This window comes from Cyprinus carpio, chromosome A4 (genome assembly GCF_018340385.1).
Source record: "Cyprinus carpio isolate SPL01 chromosome A4, ASM1834038v1, whole genome shotgun sequence".
Classification (NCBI taxonomy): domain Eukaryota; kingdom Metazoa; phylum Chordata; class Actinopteri; order Cypriniformes; family Cyprinidae; genus Cyprinus; species Cyprinus carpio.
Window position 1 is genome coordinate 24,138,607 of NC_056575.1, and position 23,365 is coordinate 24,161,971.

The 23,365-nt window shown below is 40.3% G+C and overlaps 1 pseudogene; it reads left to right on the forward strand.

The window, feature by feature from the left end:
* The window catches only part of LOC109075107, a 61,101-nt pseudogene that overhangs the window by 21,310 nt on the left and 16,426 nt on the right, over window positions 1-23,365 (forward strand).

Below are 23,365 nucleotides of genomic sequence, written 5' to 3' on the forward strand. Positions count from 1 at the left end.
AGAAACTGGCATCCGAATTTAACAGGCGTTTTCAGGAGTTAAATGACATACAGGAGGTTGTTGTATTTATCTCAAACCCGTTCCTTCCCATTGAGACTGAGGAGGTATCCAGCGAATTCCAGCAAGTATTTGATTTACCAATTGGAGTTGACATGGAAATAATTGAACTGCAAAACGACATTGAGTTGAAAGCAAGGTCAAGAGACAGTGATTTTTGGGGTCTTGTAAACACTGAAGAGTTTCCCCTTCTCTCATCCTGTGCACGTAAGGTGAAGGCCTACTTTGGATCAACATATCTCTGTGAGATGGCATTTTCAAAAATGAAAATAATCAAGTCAAAGAACAGATCTTGTCTAACTATTAGACATCTCACAGACTGTGTAAGACTTGCTGTGTCAAACTATGAGCCAGACTACAGAGCACTTGCTGATAGTGTGCAATCACAGCCATCACATTGAATATATGTGTGGGGAGACAATCTCATCTGAGCCCTCAGAGTGAGGGAGTATTGCTAGTTTGAAACCTGTTGGCTATATTGTTAAAAGTTTTTTGTGTTTTATGTTGTTGAAAAAGGGAAAGAGAATCAGTGCTGTACATGATTGTTTTAGGCCTGTAATTGATTGATTATTGAGGTAATGAATGTAGGTCTGTAATTTGTGTGAAAATATTTTTGAAGAATTGAAGGATGACTGTTGTCATAATATTTTGTATGCTAGTTGCACTAACCTGAGTATTTCCATTTTGAAGTGTTTGAAATATGTTTTAAAAGGGAAAGTGAAACAATACATTATTGGCTTAGGCCTGTAATTGACTGATTACTGTGTTTATATATGAGTAATAAGCCTGTGGAAATACTTAATGTTATATTACTGTTGAAAATGTTGAATTATAGTTGACAGTTTGTATAGTTATATACTATTTGTATAGTTAAATAACTATTTTCCTAGTGACTAACAGGCAACAAAGAATGTCAAAGTAGAACTTACATTGTGGCCTTGTTTTTTTTCTATAATTTTTTGCAAGTGGTAGATCTTGGTTTACATTTGGACTTTGGATTTGGATGTGATCTTAGGCTTGAAAAGGCTTGCAGATCATATTTATTTTGTGTTAGCATGAAGTTGCAGTTTTACAATACATGAATTACACTTACAAATAAAAGTAAATTGCTGCAAATAATTTTTTCTTGCACTTGACACATGATTTACACCTTTACAAAGCTTCTCTTGTGCATGCACATTTAATTTATGCTTACAGTCTTGTGTACACTTCCACAAATATTACCCTGCGCATGCAAATCTTTATGACATAATTTTACCTTCATAGACTTTCAAAAGTAAGGTATGTTAACTCAGCAGCCAATTTGCAATGTCTCTGCGCAGCTATTTCAGGCAACCTGAATGGGGAAGTTCCTGAAATATCAGAAACTGCTTGCCACTCTCACATATAAGTAACATATTTCAAATCATCAAGAAAATCTAACATGAACTGTCCCATAAAAATTGTTTCTTATGCTCAAATAGCATTAAAAAGCTTATATGTACCAGTCAGTGCAGTCTTAAGTGTCACGGTTCATGAATGCACTGTTTCCTGCTCGTCTCATGTTATGTCATGTTGATTGTTTCATGTGAACTGCAGCTCATTACATCAGCCTATTTAATGCCCTGTCTTTTGTCTCTTGTTTGTCAGATCGTTGTTTGAGGTCCTCCGTGATTCATGTCTGTGTCCCATCTGCTCAGCATTTCTCCTTGTGTCTTGTTCCTGTTCGGTCGCTGTGGATTACACCATCATCACCCGGATCCCTCATCATCACTCACCTGTGCACTCAATCACCTGCTCACCGATCTGTGCTGCCATCGAGGTCCCTGCGCCACCCACCACCAACCCAGCCTGACGTTACATCTTTAAATAAAGACTGTTACTTGCAACTTGCTTCCTGTCCTTTATAATCCGTGACAGAACGATCTGACCATCCATGGAAGCAGCGTGTAACCCATCTTCGGCGTTAGAAGAGTTCCTCAACGCCAGTGCTCAAAGGATGGACTCCCAGGAAAGGAATCTTAACGAGACTGGTCGTGCTGTCCAGGCTTTGGTGGCACAGGTGTCCGAGCTCACCCAGCAATTACAACTCCTGCGAGCTCCCACTGCGCCGCTCACGCCGCCCGTTCCCCCCACACCACCGGAGACCCCCTCCCAGCCAGAACCACGCCTTCCGGTTCCGGAAACCTACTCTGGTGAGCCAAATTTCTATAGAGCTTTCCTAACACGATGCTCAATGCCCTTCAACCCAGGACCTTCTCCAACGAACAAGCCAAGGTGGTGTTCGTCTTAACATTGCTCACTGGGAGGGCGCCATTATGGGGAACGGCGGTGTGGGAGAATCAAGATCCATGCTGCGCCTCGTTCCAGACACTCGCCGCGGAGATGAGGCGGGTGTTCGATCGGGCCGTCGCCGGGAGAGAGGCGGCTAGGAAGCTAGCTGAACTACGGCAAGGAGAGGGATCAGTGTCGGATTTCTCTATCGAGTTCCGTACCTTGGCGGTGGAGTGTCAATGGAACGAGAAGGCGCAGTGGGACATGTTCTGCGGTGGAACCGGTCATCACACCTACATCTGTCCAGTAAAAGGCCAAGCCCGGTAGTAAGTATGAGGCTACTATCGGGTGGGATCTCCGCCAAGAAGACCTCATCATCATCTACGCTCCTCCCGGTAAGACTGGTAAGATGGTCAGCACGATCTCACGACTGTCAAGCACTTCTTGACTCCGGGGCTGAAGGTAATTTCATGGACCATGCACTTGCACGCAGACTTCAAATTCCCCTCAGACCCCTCACTCACCAGATCACGGTTCACGCCCTCAATGGACAGAGACTGCCGGTCATCTCACTCACCACTGGAAACATTACCCTCATCACATCAGGCAACCACTCTGAAATCACCTCATTTTATATACTGGACTCTCCCCTTGCACCCATAGTTCTTGGTCCTCCCTGGCTCCTCCGTCACAACCCCAAAGTGGACTGGCAACTTCATTCCATCCTGGCCTGGAGTAATAAATGTCATAAGTCTTGTCTAGTGTCTGCTTGTCCATCTGTTTCTATGTCTGTGTTTCAGGAGGAAGCAGTGGATTTGTCTAATGTGCCCGCGGAGTACCTCAACCTGAAGGAAGTGTTCAGTAAGTCTTGTGCTGCTTCTCTCCCTCCGCATCGTCCCTATGACTGTGCCATAGATTTGCTGTCAGGTAAGTCTCCGCCTAAAGGCAAATTATATTAAATTTCTGTTCCAGAAAGGGAGGCTAAGGAGAAATATATTTCTGATTCTCTAGCTTCGGGGTTCATCCGCCCTTCCTCTTCTCCAGTGGGGGCGGGGTTCTTTTTTGTGGGGAAGAAAGACGGGTCTCTGCAACCTTGTATTGATTACCGGGGACTGAACAACATCACGATAAAGAATACATACCCTTTGCCGTTGATGTCTTCAGCCTTCGAGAGGTTGCAGGGAGCATCGATCTTCATGAAATTGGACTTATGTAATGCTTATCATTTGGTCCGTATTAGGGAGGGGGATGAATGGAAGACTGCTTTTAACACCCCCAGGGGGCACTTTGAATACTTGGTCATGCCCTTCGGGCTGTCCAACTCCCCAGCGGTCTTCCAGGCATTCGTCAACAACGTGCTGCGAGATATGGTCGATCAATTCATATATGTCTACCTGGATGACATATAGATTTTTTCCTCTTCTCTCCAGGAACACGTGCAGCACGTCTGACGAGTGCTTCAGAGGTTGCTAGAGAATGGGCTTTTTGTCAAGGCGGAGAAATGCGCTTTTCATGCACAGTCTGTTCCGTTTCTTGGGTATATCGTGTCGACTGAGGGAATACGCATGGATCCCGAGAAGGTTAAGGCTGTGGTAGAGTGGCCAAGTCCAGATTCCCGTAAGGCCCTACGGAGGTTTCTGGGGTTCGCCAACTTCTACCGGCGTTTTATTTGCAATTTCAGCCAACTAGCCGCACCTCTGACCGCCTTGACCTCCCCCAGAACTACGTTCAGGTGGTCAGACACAGCCGAGGCTGTGTTTGTCAAACTGAAGGGCTGCTTCGTTTCGGCCCCAATCTTAATCACCCCTGATCCATCACGTCAGTTTGTGGTGGAGGTCGACGCGTCAGAGGTGGGGGTAGGTGCGGTGTTATCCCAACGTTCTCCCTCAGACGACAAGATGCACCCGTGCACGTTTTTTTCATACCGATTATCCCCTGCCGAACGTAATTATGATATTGGTAACTGAGAATTGTTGGCAGTCAAGATGGCATTGGAAGAATGGCGCCACTGGTTAGAAGGCTCGGGGGTTCCTTTTATAGTATGGACCGACCATAAGAATTTAGAATACATTAGGACTGCCAGGCAGGCTCAGTGGGCACTTTTTTTGGACGTTTTGATTTTACTTTCTCGTACTGCCCAAGTTCCAAGAACATCAAACCCGATTCACTGGCACATATTTTTGACCATTCCGAACGCCCATCTTCTCCCGAGTGTATTTTACCTGAGACATTAGTGGTCTCCACACTCACATGGGAGGTCAAATCAAAGGTCAAGACGGCCTTAGAAGGGGTAACGCCTCCGCCCGAGTGCCCACTGAATCGATTATTTGTGCCAGAGGGATTACGGTCCAACGTTATTCAGTGTTCCAATGTGGCTTGTCATCCAGGAGTTAACCGTACAAAATTTTTGGTCAAGCAACGATTCTGGTGGCCACTTATGGCTCGCGACATTCACAGTTTTGTTTTGGCTTGCTCGGTTTGTGCCACTGGTAAGACTTCCAATCGACCCCCTGATGGGTTACTTCAACCGCTGCCGGTCCCTTCGAGACCCTATTCCCATATCGCATTAGATTTTATTACCGCCCTCCCGCCCTCTCAAGGCAACACGGTAGTTTTGACCGTGGTGGACTGGTTCTCGAAGGCGGCCCACTTTATGCCCTTGCCCAAATTACCCTCAGCCAAGGAGACAGCGTTGACCGTCGTAGATCACGTCTTTCGTTTACATGGCCTCCCGACAGACGTGGTTTCCGACAGGGGACCCCAGTTTGTGTCCAAATTTTGGCGTGAGTTTTGTAGATTGTTGGGAGCAACTGTAAGTCTGTCCTCAGGGTTTCATCCCCAGAGCAATGGTCAAACCGAGAGAGCCAACCAAGATTTGGAAAGGGTGTTGCGATGTCTGGTCTCCAAGAATCCTTCCTCCTGGAGCCAACAACTGTCGATGGTGGAGTATGCCCACAATACGTTACCTCTATCAGCTACGGGCCAAGCTCCGTTCGAGTGTAGTTTAGGATACCAGCCACCAATTTTTCCCAGTCTGGAATCCGAAGTCGCGGTCCCCTCCGTTCACACCTTTGTCTAGAGGTGTCACTGCACTTGGACTAGAGCCCGCGAGACTCTACTCCAAGTGGGGGCGCGCACCAAGGCTAAAGCCGACCGCCACCGGTCTAGGCCTCCCGTATACGTTGTGGGTCAAAAAGTGTGGCTTTCTACCAAGAACATTCCTCTCCGTTCCGTCTCTAATAAGCTTGCTCCCAAATTTATTGGCCCATTCACTGTCACCAAGATCATTAGTCCGGTGGCAGTCCGCCTTAAACTTCCTCCAGCGTACAGGAGAATTCATCCCGCCTTTCATGTATCTAAAATAAAGCCTGTATTTCATTCTTTGATTAATCCACCTGCCCCGGTCCCCCCTCCCCCCCCGCCGCGACTTGTAGATGGGGAACCTACTTATTTGGTCAATCGTATTCTGGACTCAAGACGGAGCGGACGCGGATTTCAGTACTTGGTGGACTGGGAAGCTTACGGTCCAGAGGAGAGAAGTTGGGTACCTGCTAGAGACATCCTGGATCACTCTCTTATCGATGATTACAATCGACAGGTAAGGGAGTCTGGGGACGCCAGGAGGTGTCTCTAGGAGGTGGGGTACTGTCATGGTTCATGACTGCACTGTTTCCTGCTCGTCTTATGTTACGTCATGTTGATTGTTTCATGTGGGCGTTACCGCTGATCATCTTGATCAGTGGCAGCTGCAGCTCATTACATCAGCCTATTTAATGCCCTGTCTTTCGTCTCTTGTTTGTCAGATTGTTGTTTGAGGTCCTCCGTGATTCATGTCTGTGTCCCATCTGCTCAGCATTCCTCCTTGTGTCTTGTTCCTGTTTGGTCGCTGTGGATTACACCATCATCACCCGGATCCCTCATCATTACTCACCTGCGCACTCAATCACCTGCTCACCGATCTGTGCTGCCATCGAGGTCCCTGCGCCACCCACCACCAACCCAGCCTGATGTTACATCTTTAAATAAAGACTGTTACTTGCAACTTGCTTCCTGTCCTTTATAATTCGTGACACTAAGTGTGTATTTCTTTGGCTAAACGTGTTTCTTCTTTTTTTCTGGCTGCAATGATGCAGTGACATTATTAAGTAGTCGCTGGCTCTTTTATTCAGTAGATGAATTATTCCGACATCTAATATAGTTGCACTTTCTCCCACCTTTTCTCCCACAGTAATATTAGTGCACCGTCTTTGTAAATCTAAAGTCTTTGTGCTTACACGCATGATGCAAGCAACACCAAGGTCGTCGGTTTATACATAGATTTAATAATTCCCATTCCCAGTTAAAAATGTAGACGTTATTGTTAATGTTATTTAAAACAGTAAGTGTTTTTTAATGATAGAAAAAATATAAAAACAAACCAGTAACTTCAGTCTGTAGCAATGATAGTGTGTGAAGACGTTCCAAAGATAAAGTTCCCCAAATACTATAAAAAGATCTTCATACGCTATAAAACTTTTATAAATACTAGGCATCATACACTTGCTTTATGACTGTTAATGGTTACAGAGAAAAACTATTACACTAAATGACTGAGGATCACAAACTACCAGGCTTACAAGTATTTCCGAAAAACAACAACAATCTCACACAGAAACATGCACCTCTTTGCTGGGAGACGCATAACAAATGAAAACAATGTGTTCTAAAATTGTCTTAAAATATCAAGCATGTTTTATCTCTAGGTTTGATCTAGTTGTGTAGTATATTCAAGCCTTTATATGTAATTTTACCTATGTAAGTCTTACCTTGATGTCTGCATTTTCTTAAGGTCCAGAAAGTGGATCATACGAAGCACAGTGTTATGACAGCGACACTGCTGGTGGAAGTCCAGGGGGCAGTGTGCACCAGCTGCTCACGTGGGACCGTTATCAGCCCAGTCAGTGGTGCTCACTCCACAACAGCAGATCTGAAATCCTGTGAGTATCTACAAAGACCTCTTAACCTGAGAAGATGGACCAGAATCATGGTACCATAATGATATTAGACGGCAAATTCTGGTACTCATAGACCAAAGAATACCATAATATTACTATGGGACATGACCGAACACATGGTAATAATATTGTATTTTTGTGTATTTTTTTGGAAATGCATAAGACCTCTATATCTCATTTGTACATTGCATCTCTGTTATTCTGAGTGAAAGACGAATTTTAGGGCCCATAATACATGCACTATGGTATAAAACATTCACTTTATCATTAGAAGACATCTTCTACTTCTGTTTTTCAAGATGTCATTTTGCAATAAAATTTGTGTCTTTTTTTCTTTTGTGTAGACCACCTCCAGGTTATCATGTGGACACTGATAAGGGTTTTGGCTACTCCACAGCTGATGAAGCCTTTGTGTGTCAGAAGAAGAACCATTTCCAGGTGACAGTTCACATAGGGATGGTTGGAGAGCCTAGATTTGTCAGAACGTCAGCTGGTCTCATGCCCATAGAGATCTTCCACATGAATGTGTTTAGGGTGAAGGTAGTGACAACATTGAAGAAAACCTTACAGAAACATTTATGCTCTGAATGCAAATGGTTTGTTTGATACTTGAATCCCTTTTTTAGCTGGAAGCACAGAACCATTTCATCACCATAGAGCAGTCTCAGTCAAACAGCAGCAAGAAGCCTTTCCTTCCGGTCAGGTAGGTGTCAGGATACTTAAAGCACATGGAAAAACATTTTTATTATGTGTCATTTACTGATGTTTGGTTTAACATCTCTTTTAGAGTAAATCTGCCAGGATACAAAATCACAAAGGTGACATTAGCACACTTACACTTCAGTGAAACTACAGCGAATAACATGAGAAAAAAGGGCAAACCCAATCCTGATCAGATGTTAGTTACAATCTCTGTCATCTCTGAATGCTGGTCCGCCCTGTAGGCATATGCTATGTCCGAATATGCCTAGCTCCATTCTATATAGTATACAAAATACAGTACACCAAAAGAGAAGTATGCCTGAATCCATAGTATTCGCAAAACAGTAGAACCTAGATGACACTTTATTATCCCATGAAGACTTGAGAGGATTTGTGAATGGCAGTGTACTAGCTAGGTCATGTGACTGACAACATGGCAGTTGTTGTACCAAATTTCATTCTTACTACCAGTATTCATAAAATGTACCAGTAAAAAATACTTTTTCCAAAAAGTAAGTTTTAATTGCAGTACCTACTAGACAGTATGCAATTTTGGATGCAGCTATTCTGTCAATAGATAGGGCAGTAATACAACTAAACATAGAGTTTACGGTTTTCACAGTTACAATTAACAGGTTGCCTAAAATGATCCAGGCAAATCTGGACTAACAAAGTAGTACTTTAGTGTAAAATTTTAATTGATTTGACACATTTGTTTGTATGTGCAAGCCATTTCTTGATAAAGGTAAAGACAATAATCTTCCAAACAGGCCTCTTAGAAAGATTTCTTGAAGATTTTCCAGACTACTAAAATAACTTTTAGAGTAGACTTCGGGAATTCACAGTGTCGTGCACAGACTTCAGGAGGGGCAGAGAAGTAGATGGGGCCCCTCTGTTGAAACAGCGTTCCGGGGGCACCTAGATCAAATTGAAAGGGCACTTTAGCATATAAATTGCTGTTTTGCATCCAAAATAGATCATGATCTAGTGTTTTCAGTGTCTCAGAGTTGCGTGATCAGTTCACAGTAAATGCTGTTACACAGCTGTTTGTATTCACTGTTTGTATTCCTTACAGTATAAAGTGTATTTCATTGTTCATCTTCAAAGCACAAATGATATTTTTAATGATATCTGAGAGAATAAATAAATAAAATAAAAACATCAATGCAGTAATCCAGTAAAGTAATTAAGTAATCCATATTAACATTCATTAATGCACATACAAATATGTTCAATGGCAATAATGGTAACTAGCTGTATGCTTGCTTATGTTTCATAGGTACTTTAAGATGGTGGTTGGTCTGTAACTGTGAAAGACGAAAGTTTTCTGCTGGTTGCTAATGTTTCTGAAAGAATCATCGTCAGGGTATGCTGTTGGACCATAACTATAACCATAACCAACATATTCTGCTATGAAGTCTATATTTGCACATATTTTCCTCAAGGACTTCTGCTTCAGTAATGGGAGTTTTCCACTGGACTTGTCTTGATCGTGTATGAAAGTTGTTCTAAAACTTTTATCATCTCTCCATCTAAAGGCTTCCAATCCTGGGGTCTCATTTATAAAACTCTCTGTAGATTTCATCCTAAAAGTGTACGTAGGCACAAAAGCTAGATTTTGCGTACGCACAAAAGTTTTCAGATTTGTAAAACCATGCCACGCCAGAACCTGTGCAAAAATCCCTTTATAAATCCCAATCAGGGGAAGATGTGCGTACGTGCATCTCCATCCCGACTCCTCCCCAAAATCACCATATATGGAGCTTACAACGCCTAGTTTTACTATGCATAACCTCATCTGCATATAATTTCCATGCATATTCCCATGCACGTTACACCATGGTTAACACCGAGACATTAAGGAAATATAAGATGGGGACTATAATGCCATTTGTGCCATACACATAAATTTTTATTGCTAAAAATGATCCAGTATCCTTATGTTTTATAATAAATATATGAAAATATCCATAAAAACAAAATGGTTTAAAGTTGTTCTCAGATATATTTTAGAATAGAGTTGATCTCATTATTTTACACTGGCCAAATAGTATTTCAAACAATAAGTTTTAAACAATTCAAATCAAATTAAATATATGCAGTTTTGCTGATGAACATCTTTTAGCTATTTAGCTATATTTACTGCAGTGTAAATACAATTGTCTGATTCGGCTCATCACTGACAAAGTATTTTAAAAAGAAAACGTGCAAATCTTACAGTTTTCTCCTAGTTATATCCTTCAAATATAGTGGTATTTTTCATTATGTTGTGGAGATGCCTTCACACGACATCAACACCTCCGTGCAGCTGCGGTTGTAAGCTATTATCGTTGTTCCTATACTGGACAATGGACCGTTTGACCACTAAATCCAGCAGTGTCAACAATAATATCGAAGTAAGTGCGCATCATTGATTATTGCTCTCGCTAAAATATTTCTCATAACATGTGATCTGTAGTTTAGTTTAAAGATGAATTATTGTGCACCTATAGCTCTCCTCCCTGTCATTAAAACATAGCATACCACCGGAAAATTATGTAGCCTATTGTTAATAAAATTATGTAATTATGTTTTTTGTAAAAGCATGTCATTTCAGTGTTTATCTCCATTAATGCAAGTGGGGTATTTAATGTAAATGTGTATCGACATGAAAACAGTTTAAAATCACTGTTTACTTTATTACTTTTCTCACTCCATTAAAAAGAGTTTGTACGCATGGTCTAGAATGTCCGTACGGTGCGTACATATTTACACCAAGTATATTTTATATAAATCATGATATGTGCGTAGAAAAATTGCGTACGCATATTTCTATGCCCATTTTGTGCATACGCAACTTTTATAAATGAGACCCCTGGTCAGTTTGAGAATGATAGTGACATGCTCTGGCAAAGAGGACAGATCCCTGAGTCTGTGGTGTGTCACAGGAGGATCGGCATTGACACAGACAGCCCTGATGAGGCTTTGGTGGTTTGTGGGAATGCCAAGATAAGAGGCAATGTCATGCATCCCTCAGATAGAATGGCAAAACAAAACATTCAGGAAGTGTGTGTCTCTCTGCTTAATTAATACAAAGGCAAACTAAACAAAATGGCATTCAAATAAGGTTGGGACAGCAGTGTTAAAGGTGCCATAGAATGCAAAAATTACTTTTATAAGGTGTTTGAACACAGTTGTGTGGCCACAGCATGTGAAAACAGCCAGCCTATAATGGTAAAAATTTGTGACGCTCTCTGCCCTAATAGCATATACACAGCCCTGAGTGAGTAACAGCAGTCCGACGTTATTGTTTTCTGTGCTGCTGGAGGTACAAATTCAGCGCCAAAGAGCCATTTAAAGTGTTGTGTGTTGGGATGCACCAACGAACATAGGAGTCTCCATAGACCTCTGAGGACACGGTGGTTAAATTTCATTTTCGAAGGAAATGTTCTGGAAAAAAATGGAAAAGTCCTATACGTTTGTGCTAACATTTTACGCCAGAATGCCTCACAAACGAGAGACAGGTCAGCGCTGGAGTTGTGCAAAGATTGCTTCTGAAAGAGGGATCGATACCAACACTTTGTGTGCAAATGTCACGCCTCATATTTTGTTTTCCAAAAAAGCTTCTTGGCTCTTTTTGTAAGGGTAATGTTGCTAAAGCTACCATTGTCTCTGCCTGTTTTCACTAATGCTGCCTTCACGTGCTTCCAGAATGATTGTAAATAGGAATGTGGTAGTTAAAAATTCCATTTGGAAGCAATGTGAGGATCAGTTACACGATCACCAACAGTTAAACTGTAACACCGGTATGCCTGCGAGCATGAGCTATTGAAGCTCCACACTCATCTGAAAAGGGAGGCGGGAGCACCAGCTCATTTTCATTTAAAGGGGACAAACACAAAAATCGCATTTTGGCTCATACCCAAAAAGTGGCAATTTGTGGGGTATTTTGAGATAAAACTTCAATACACACTCTGGGGACATCAGAGAACAATTTAAAATATTCTATGAATGCATTCTATGGCATCTTTAATGACTTTCTCAGATGGATGGCCTCCCAAAAGTGATCTTGTTTACATCTAGTATTAACATCAGTCTTGATGGATCTGATCAGTGAATAACACTAAAATCAGAGACCCTGATTCCAGGATACAAATTATTTACAGGTTTTAACAGAGACTTATATCTGAGCAATAACACATGGTTTAATCAAATGGATTGTGTCTGTGATGTTGTAGGTGGACTCAACGGAGCAGCTCAAGAGGATCGCTCAGATGAGAATTGTGGAATATGATTACAAACCAGAGTTTGCCTCAAGGATGGAAATTGATCAACGTCATGAAACAGGTACAAGATAAATTAGCATATACACTGCACTTTATATAATACAATGTTCTGAAGATGACAGATTCTCACATATCAGGCGTCTCTTTGATTAGGAATCATAGCACAAGAAGTCAGAGAACTCCTGCCTTCGGCCATAAGGGAGATGGGCGATATTACTTGCGTAAACGGGGAGAAGATTGATAATTTTCTCATAGTGGACAAAGTGAGTCTCTCAAATATTTGTTATTGGTGCTGTGAAGCAGCTGTGTAAACTCACAGATAACCGCGAGAGTCGTATTCAGGAGCTTGAGGTCTGGAACACTCGCTTGGCCAAACTGAAGAGGCTGGGTAGCATGCATTCCATCAGTGGCACTTCTGCTAAAGGGTCTGGATCAACTTTAACTTTATGCACTTTCTAGATCGACTTTTCTTTCTCAGTCCCTCTCAGACGCTCATTCTCCAAGTTTCTTACACATTTTTCTCAAACAAATATGGAGCTCTATGCATCAATGTTACTTGAAAGTTACTTGAAATAAAATAAATGTTAACTGAAAAATTTTAATTTTAATTTAGTTTTACTTGGTGTACTAAAAAAACTGCAATTGAAATGAAAATTAATGAAAACTATACAATAAAAAAACTAATAAAATTGACAAAAACAACAAAATAATTACAACTTTAAAATATAAAAGTAAAAACAAATGTAAACTCTTAATAACTACAATAGGATCTCAGAGATACTAAAATAAAAATGTTATGAAATAAAGGTTTCAGACAGGACTATTATGGTTATGAATTTTTCATTTAATCATTTTAGGTTTGATTTCTATTTTATTTTTGATTTGTTTTTGAATTTACTTTAATTTTTGTAAATTTTTATTCAGTCATTGTTCTGTTCTTTTCTTTTCTTTTTTGTTGTTGTTGTTGTGGTTTTGTAGTTCCAGTGTTAGTCATTTTAGAATTAATGTTTGTAGATGGCAAAGGCAAAGCACTGGTATCATTTAAAAAAAAAAAAATCTTTGCATAGTCTATCATGAGCTGAAAACGGACACAAAGGTTGAGGATCCAAATGCTACATTTTAATGAAGTGGTAATCCACAATCGTAGTCAAAGTACAGTCAAGGTCATACACAATCAGACGATCCAAAACAACGACAGAGTTCAGGGGCCCGTTCTTCGTATGATTTGATTGTTGACGATTTGGCATGATCTTGGATTATTTGGTTCTTCGAAGCTTATCCTAGACTGTTATAGCAATATTTCCGTAAGGAGCAGGCTTATTTCATGTGAACAGGATTAGATTACATCTTTTTAAGTGTTATTGATATTTAAAATCTATACCAGCCACTGCTACTTTATAACAAGTGTACCCTACTAATTAGGGGACACTAATTTAAAATAATAATTTTTTGAAAATTATATTAAAATGTTGTGTAATCTATAATAATGTAGACACTGCCAGTTTTACTCAATGAAAGATTTATGTGTTAAAGGGTTCATATGATGTTGCTAAAAAGAACATTATTTTGTGTATTTGGTGTAATGAAATGTGTTTATGTGGCTTAAGGTTCAAAAAACACATTATTTCCCACATATTGTACATTATTGTTACTCCTCTATGCCCCGCCTTTCTAAAACGTGTTGTTTTTTACAAAGCACATCGTTCTGAAAAGCGAGGTGTGTTCTGATTGGCCAGCTATCCAGTGCATTGTGATTGGCTGAATACCTCAAGTGTGTGACGGAAATGTTACACCCCTTACAATACTGTGATGCTATGTCCCCCCACAATGAGACAAAACCAATAAATCCATTACAAACGAGGCATTTGTTGCATCCAGTAGGGACATAATTACTGATTATAATGACTTATTCTGTCTTTTTACGTGTTGCGTATTGCACCGCGTAAACATAAAACCATGTCTGCATTTGTGATTGGAGAAACGTCAAACAACAAACGCTACTCTACACTGCTCAAAACTCACATTTGAATCATCAGTGGCAAATCCTTTAAATATGAAAACGTATGTTACTTACAGACTGTGAGTCAGAACAGCCGGCATTGTAGTCTACTCTCCCAGGATCAGGAAACAGTCCTCCATAAAATGCGCTGCACACGTCTGAATATTTGGGTTTTGGTGGCAGCAACAATAAAGTTACGCCTTCTTTCCTTACTTGAACATTTGGGTGGCATTATGCAAATCTTCCCACACTGTGAAGAAGACATGTAGGGCATGTTTAAATGAGGCGTTTTAGGAGGGTGTGGACGAGTCTTAACTTTTATAAAGAATATCTCTTTGGGTTTGAGACTTTAGTCTTTGCAACTTTAGGGATCTAATCTATTCATGAACAGCTTGTAACACTCCAAAGAGAAAGGAAAACTTGAAATCGCATCATATGACCCCTTCAAAATAATTACTTTTTAATTGTATTAGACTCTTACACACATGCTATACATTTAATATGAGTTGTGTATTAATTTGAGTGGTGACAACTATTATGGAAGTGGCTTGATGGAGTGCAGGAGATGCAGATAACTTGATTTTGTCCCTTAGGTAACTTTAATTAATGCTGTCACATAACAAATCTGGTTCAAAGATAAAGTTACATGAATTGCTAATTACAACACTGAAATAAAAATGTAAAACCTGTACTAATACTAGAAATCGTGAATATAAATAATTGGGAATCATGAAGCTAAAAATAAACAAATAATAAAATAAAAACAGTGCACATTTCATTGATCTATTATAACATTTATGTAGTTATGTTCACTTGGCTGTTTCCTTATAAAGGTCCAGAAATGTGTTTTCCTGAAGTTTTTCATCAGGGATCTTTTTTAAATATATGATGTCGTTACATTGCTGTCTTGCTGCCATCCAATCGCTGCATTGCTGATCGTGGTTTCGATTATCAATAAATCTGCCCTTTACTGGGAACTAGAGAACGAACAGCAATCTTAGACAACATATTTTAATATATTTTGATATTTTAATCAAACCCGCAAATTTGTTTGAAAACAAAATTAGCCAGAGGACAGTTACCACGATTAAAAGATTTGGCATCTTTCAAATAATCTCACATGTATTAAGCGAGGTAAATAGAACGGGCCCCAGGGCTGAGGCAACAGTAATCCAGGGGACAGGCAAAATAAGCAAACCAGGAACCAAGACATGGGAGAACCAAGAAACAGACTAAGAAATGCAGATATGACATATGCAAGACTTAGGCCCAATCCCAATTCTACCCCTTCACTTTCCCCTTCCCCTTTGTTTCGCATGTTCACGTGAAAGGGTATGGGTGTCTCAATTCTCTTTTGGCTGGAGGGGTAGGGGTAGGGGGAAGGGCCAGATAGACCTTCAAACGAAGATTTTTCGGGACCTCACTTCAAACGAAGGGGTATGATAAATTTCCCCCGCATACACAATATGGCTGCCTGAGCAAGCAGAGAGACCCATTAATGTAAGTACTTTTGGCATATATAGGGATTTTAATAACAAATAATCGTTTGTTTTATGTTGAATTCATTCTTGTGTTCATATGTACGGTTATGTTCTCAGAAGAAACGTTTGCAAAAAATCTCTATGATAAAAGTTTGCTAATGTTATTGACTGCACACTAGTTCCACGACATATTTTATTGATACCCACTGATTTGACAAAATAAATACTAGTCCGGCGGCAGGTAACTTAACTTTTACCACACGTCTGAGTTTGTGATAAACATCGGCAAATTTTCTTTGATGTAGGAGCTAGCGATGACGTATAACAATGTAGTAGTGGTTTCCCATTTCAAGGGAAATATTTTCAGCCCTAGGGGAATAGGCATAGGGGAAGGGGAAGGGGAAGGGGTAAAAAATAGAATTGGGATTGGGCCTTAGGAGTGAATGACAGAGAGACCCAAGCTTATATTGAGGGTTATATGGGGCCCAAACACACAAAATGGCCAGTGCCATAACTACTGCCAGTGAGACCACCTCTGAGACCCCCAGACTTGGTACCACCACAGAGATGGCAGCTGCTCACACTGACACAAGCGGTGTGTCTTCCAAACTGGAAACCAGTCTCACACACCTAGGAATCACCTTGACAGATTCCAATGACAATTTAAAGCACTGATGTGACGTCCATGATGGCTGAAGACCCTGGCGTGGTGGTCATGATGGGACAAGACTCCTTGGCTCATCCCTTATCGGAACCATAACAGAACGGACCAGCCAAATGATGACTCAGCAGTGAATTGGCTCACTCCATCTACCAGTCTCCACAATCTGCAGCCCCATCTACCAACACATGCTTAAGGTAGCATCATTGAACAAGGTAGCATCATTGAGTTCCCTCCGTCAACGTTAAGGAGTGCAGTGGAGGGAGTGGACTACAACAATGCTGCTCTCAAGGACCTGTTCAACTATGCCCTTAATGAGCCCATCACTGCTCAGACAGAGTTTATATTAACATATTGTTTATATGATTTTTGGAAGTGAGTTGGATAGTGAGTAAATGGATGCCCAGTCCAGAGTCTCCAGCCGTCATGGCCGCCAGATCAGAGTCTTCAGCCATCATGGATACCACGTCAGTGTTTCTGGGTATCATGAACATGCTGCTTGAAGCTATTAACCCTCTGGAGTCGATTAACGCGTATACGCGTTTTGGGGTATTTTCTCCTGATAACCCCGAAAAGAACTTAAAACACGTCAGTTTTGATCGTACAGATAAGAGCGATACATCATCGAATCTGTAAAGGGTCTACTTTTTTTGTATACAGACATAATAAAACAAAACTTTGTGCACTTATAAAATAAAGATAACAAACAAGGAGTGCTGTCTGCAGCCTTTGTCTGCGGTGATCTTCATTTACAAATGCGTCATTAAAATGAACTGTAACTCAGTGAATATTCAACACAGAGACATGAGAGAGATATCTATAGAAAGCCTGACATGTCTACTTTTAAACTAAATAAGCGCTGCTGAAAACAGATATTCTGTGATAAAGTTATCCATATGAAAACAACGCGATGTCCTTTTTCACGTCTCCCTTCATTATCTCTAATGCGACCACGCCCCCGCGCTGAATGCGCTTCTGAGATTATAATGTTTCACTGAAGCGCGCGGCTTTTGAATACGCCCACACAACAGAAGACAATGCAGCGAGATTGTTCTTCAAGTTTTTTTATTTTACTGTTTGCTTCGCGATGAGAGGAATAAGACATAATTCACCCCAAAAAGATGTGATGTGGTTGAGGATTTGAGATTTGGATTTCCTCAGAAAAAAATAATGAAGCACTTTCATAAATCATAAACAGAGATCATAAGGAATAATATATAATTGTACTCAGTTTTATGTTATCGTGTAAACATTTTACTAGTTAGCCTTTCCAAACTATAATTCCTGACTTAATGTATAATCATGTGAAATATTATGAAGTTTCCATAACAATACTATACCATTCAAAAGCTTGATGTAAATAATATAAATGTACCAATAACTGTAACTGTAACAAATGTAATAAACAATGCTGTTCTTTCAATTTATCCCCCCTAAAAAGCCTGAAAAAATATTCTCAGCTCTTTTCAACATTAATAATAATAATAATAATAATAATGATGATAATAATGATAATAATAACATTAAATGTTTTTTTTTTTTTTTTTTTAGAAAATAAGATTGTTAAAAAGGATTTCTGAAGGATTGTGTGACTGGAGTAATGATGCAAAAAATTCAGTTTGAAAGTCAGCTTTGATTGTTCCTAATAAACTGTTTAAGTGCACTCACAAGTGAATATTAAATTATGTTGTTGGATAATTAAATATATTCTAAATAAACTACAAACATAAAATTATATATTTATTTTGTCCTCACATTCTTTCTTGTAACTCATCCCTCTCAGTGACACAGCTGACTGAATGGCTCATTATGCAGCTCATTATGCAGGCCTTTGTCTTCTCAGGTGTGAATTCATGATAGTTGACGCCTACTCGCATATGACTTTTACCAACAAAAAGTGTCTTAGAAAATTTAAATCAATATATTGTTTTCTGTAAGTGAGTAAACAAGATGATTTTCACATCATTTAGAAAAAAAAATTCTAGGCTACAAGCTCCTGTTCTCAAAAGTCCCGGGAACCAATTTTCTGTATGTGTTTTATTGCCTTATTCAAGTGATTTAACATTTCTAGTTTTTCACTAACCACGCATAACATTTTTTTCTCAAAAGCACAATCATGTACATACATGCTGCTCACATATTTTTTTAGGTGAGTTTGTGCTGATTACAGTGAGATTAGACTTTAGCCATTTAGATATTTATAAGAAACTGAAAAAAGCACAAATGTCAGGGCATGACAAAACTTCTCCAGGTCCCAAAAATACCCTTAGACTCCAGAGGGTTAAGGTGGGCCTAAAGGGTTTGAGACCAGTTTCCAGTTTAAGGGACCCACCACTATTGTCAGTGTGAGCAGTTGGCATCACTGCGGTGGTCCCAAGTCCAGTGGTCCTGGAGACCTGACTCCAGTGGTCCCTAGTCTGATGGTCCTGGAGGACCAGATTTCTGTGGTCCCTAGTCCAGTGGTCCCAGTGATCCCTGAGCTCCCCGCTCCAGAACAGCCTCACACAGAACAGCTCACTCTTGCTGCTGCTGCCATAGAGGCAGCTACAGGGCTGCTCTATTTCACTGCTGTTGCCATTGTCAAGAAGGCTGTCTTCGCCCTTCACTTCAGGTCTGTTCTGCGGGCATGGGCCGCTTCGGAGTTTGCTCTGGCTTCCCAGGAGCCTGCCTCGGAGTCTACTCAGGAACCCGCTTCAATCCAGGAGTGCTCAGAGTTCGTTCAAGAACCTTCTCCAGTCCAGGAGCCTTCAGAGTCCACTCAAGAACCTGCCCCAGTCTGGGAGCCATCAGAGTCCACTCAAGAATCCGCTCCATTTCAGGAGTTTGCTGCAGAGCCTACTCCAACCCATTAATCTGCTCAGCCGTGGTGGTCAAGAGCTCTGCCTACACTGCCATGGTGGTCTACAAGTGGTCTACCTGTCAAGGGGGGTGCAAGCATCAGTTAATTCAGAGACATTCCCTTGATGATTTATGATTATGAGTTAGCAAATCTTAAGCCATCCACTAGGGGGCAATCTGACTCCCACTGCTTGTAGACAGTTAGAGCCGAGTCGGTTTGAGTATCAGTCACACTTATTGACAGTGAAAGATGATTTACGGTTAGCCGTATCGGCATGTTGTTATTTCAGAAACACGCTCAGCCATAACATTGAATCAGGTTAATTGGTTATATATGTTTCAGTATAATTACACACGCTATACCAGGGGCGGTTCTAAACCCTTTTTAGGTGGGTTTCAGCCCCCATCTGTCACCTTAGCCCGCAAAAACTATCTTAACAATCAAGCCAGTACTGCTTCCTCAAGTCCTAAAAGGTTGAAAACCCCTGGTCTACAGCACCAGCGTAGTGGTTTTCAGCCCCACCTGCACCAATGTAGTGGGCTTCAGCTCTGCATGCTGTGCCCTGGAGGGCTTCAGTTCTGTAACCTCCACCCTGGGGGGCTTCGGCTCAGCCTGCTTTGCCCTGGTGGGCTTCAGTTCTGCATGCTCCGCCCTGGAGGGCTTCAGCTCCACCTGCTCCACCCTGGTGGGCTTACACTCCACCCTTGCTTACTGCTCTGCCAGCTCAGCCCTGGCTTCCTGCTCAGCTAGCTCCGTCCTGGCTTTCTGCCTTGCTGGCTCTTCCTGGTCTACCTCTGGCTCTAAGCCCTCTTCCACCACACGGGCCTGGTCCACTGGTTGTCTGTCCCAGTCAATCTTGTTACCTCTTTATTGTTTCAGTTACTCCACCTGTGTCTCCCTCATTACCCTCCTTGTTTGTCTCCCTATTTATTTTCCTGGTGTCTGCAGTCCTGTGTTGTTTCATTGTTTAAATGTCAGCTGTATTTGTGGTATGTGTTGTATTTACCCTTGTTGCTGATCCTGCCTTGCCTTTCTGTGTGGTGCCTTGTGCCTGGCCTGCCTGACTGTTTTTCCCCCTCTGGGTGGTTTGTGTTTGCTTTTGTTTTATTTTATACTAATAATGAAAGCCCATCATCCTGCAGTTGAGTCCTCTCCTCATCCCTCATCAGAACCATGACACCATGTTCATGTTTAATGCAGGCCGGCTTAAAATGATTAATAATATAAGATTTATCAAAAACCTAACCTAAAATTAATTAATTTTTTGCCTTTTTTATTTCGCTTTTCATCATCTGAAGTCTTTTGTTCTACTTAAATCTTTGTTTCACAGTAAAATCAACAAAAACAGCACACTCCATTCAAAACTTCCACCATCAATGCAACCGCCACTGCAGTCAAGCACAGTATGTGAAACTCACTTTGCTTATTAAAGGGATATTTCACCAAAAAATGAAAATTTTATTTTTATCTGCTTACCCCCAGGGCATCCAAGATGTAGGTGACTTTGTTTCTTTAGTAGAACACAAACAAAGATTTTTAGCTTCAGCCATTGCAGTCTCTCAGTCGTACAATGCTTGGCAATGGAAACAGGACCATTAACAGACTTATAAGTGCATTACCGCCACCTATCTCACAAGTGGATCATTGACACTCCTGATTGAGAATGTAGATAGAGTGTTAATAGAGTCCATTTGAGAGATAGGTGGCGGTAATGCACTTATGAGTCTGCGATCTGCTATAAAGCAACAAGAATAAGATGATGCAGGCTGTTGTGAAGTGCGTTCACAAGAGTTCTAACAGTTCGGACATTGCGTGAATCAGAGGTAAAAAAAAAAAAAAGATAATGCACTTATGAAAAAAAAAAATATATATATTGTTTTGTTTGTTTCTTGGACAGATCAATTTTTTTGTGTTTTTACATATATGTGTTTTGACAAGTGTCGGGGTTTAATATGGATTTTTCTGTGCATGTTCTTTTTTCATTCATAGATTCTGTTACCATTGGCAAGCATTGTACGACTGAGAGACTGCAACGCCTGAAGCTAAAAATCATAATTTGTGTTCTACTGAAGAAACAAAGTCACCTTCATCTTGGATGCCCTGGGGGTAAGCAGATAAACATAACATTTTAATTTTTGGGTGAACTATTGCTTTAATTTCTACAATAAATGCGACAATTGTGATTACTTTGTATTCTTTTCGAGAACTACTTCTGTGGGAGATATCACAACTGTCTTCAACACAGAGTATTCCAAGCTAGTATCATCATGCTAGTAACAACCATGGCTCTTTGGTGAGACATTCTTCTTAAGTACACTATCATTTTACATTTACATTTAGTCATTAAGCAGACACTTTTATCCAAAACAACTTACAAATGAGGACAATGGAAGCAATCAAAATCAACAAGAGAGCAATGAAATCCAAGTCTCAGTTATAGTACCACAGTACACGTAGCAAGGTTTTTTCATTATATAATAAATAAAAAGAAAATAGAATGAAAAAATATTGCTCTATTCTTTTTCTAAAGAAAACAAGCAGTTAGTAAATGAATAGAGTGCAAGTCTAAAAGGGCAAGTTTTTTTGTTGTTGTTAAGAATAGGATAAGAAAAGTTCTACAGTTAGAGAGTCAAATAAAGATGGAAGAAATGTGTTTTTAGCCGATTCTTGAAGATCACTAAAGATTTAGCTACTCGGATTGAGTTGGGCAGGTCATTCCACTAGGAGGGAACATTTAATGAAAAGTCTGTGAAAGTGATGTGAGCAGCTATTGGTAGCCAGTGCAAATTGATAAACAGACGTGTGACGTGCATTCTTTACGGCTCATTAAAAAAATAATCTTGCTGCTGCGTTCTCGATTAATTGTAAAGGTTTGATAGAACTGGCTGGAAGACCTGTCACGAGAGCACTGCAATAGTCCAGCCTGGACAGAACAACAGCTTGAACAAGGAGTTGTGAAGCATGTTCCGAAAGAAAAGGCCTGATCTTCTTGATGTTAAATAAAGCAAATCTGCAGGACCAGGCAGTATTAGCAATGTGGTCTGGAAAGTCAGCTGATCATCAGTCATAACTCCAAGATTTCTGGCTGTTTTTGAAGGAGTTATGGTTGATGTGCCTAACTATAAGTACAGTATCTTAAATGTTCTGTTATGTACAAAATCAGATCGAAGCAAAACAGAAAATGTGTAGCCTAATATATGTGTCAGTAATGGATGGAGTATAGGAAATTGCTGCTGAAGAACCTTTAATACAGAGCCTGCATATGACATGCAGGGTTACTATATATATGTACAGAGTACAGAGACTTGCTACTGCCAATACATCCACAACATGCTGCTGTGAGCATGTAAGAATATTGCTGCTGCAAATATAACATACATGAAATAATCCCATGGCATACATGAATCACCTCGTAGCAGATCTATACAGGTGGTGCTGGGGGAGGTGAAGGGTTTCTGAAGCAAGCTGCAACTGCTACGGCAAAACACTAGTCATATATCTAAATGTTGAGCAGTGAGCTCTTTGTCTACCAATACAGGAGAGAACCAATCGGCTGTGCCATGTGATAATGATGTCATTATGTCAGATTGAATTAAACCAATTGAACTGCACCATCAGAGTTTCATGCCAGAACTCTGTCTATATATTAAAATAAATACGGGAATAGTTCTTTAACTGGCAGGTTCTTAAAGAGAGGGAGAACAGATATCTTGGCCACAAATTTTAAATATGAGATTTAATATATATATATATATATATATCTATATATATATATATATATATATTTATCACAACTTGATAATTCTTGGCTATAGTTTGATTGCTTGACATTATGACATTTTCTTAAAAGCCAGAAATCTCCACTTCATTAGCACTCGTATACTATATATTTTTTCTTATATACATTCTGAAGTTTTTTACACAGGGGTTTGTTCATATAACATTCATATGAGTTATGTAAAATTTTATTCCCCCACTACGTAAAAACCATTAACTGTAATTTTTCCACAAAATCACATAACAATATTGATCCTGGTATTATCCAGTTTTCAGATTTATGCATATTTAATTAGATAATGCCTCCTTTGCATGTTCAAACATAATATTTAAGAAA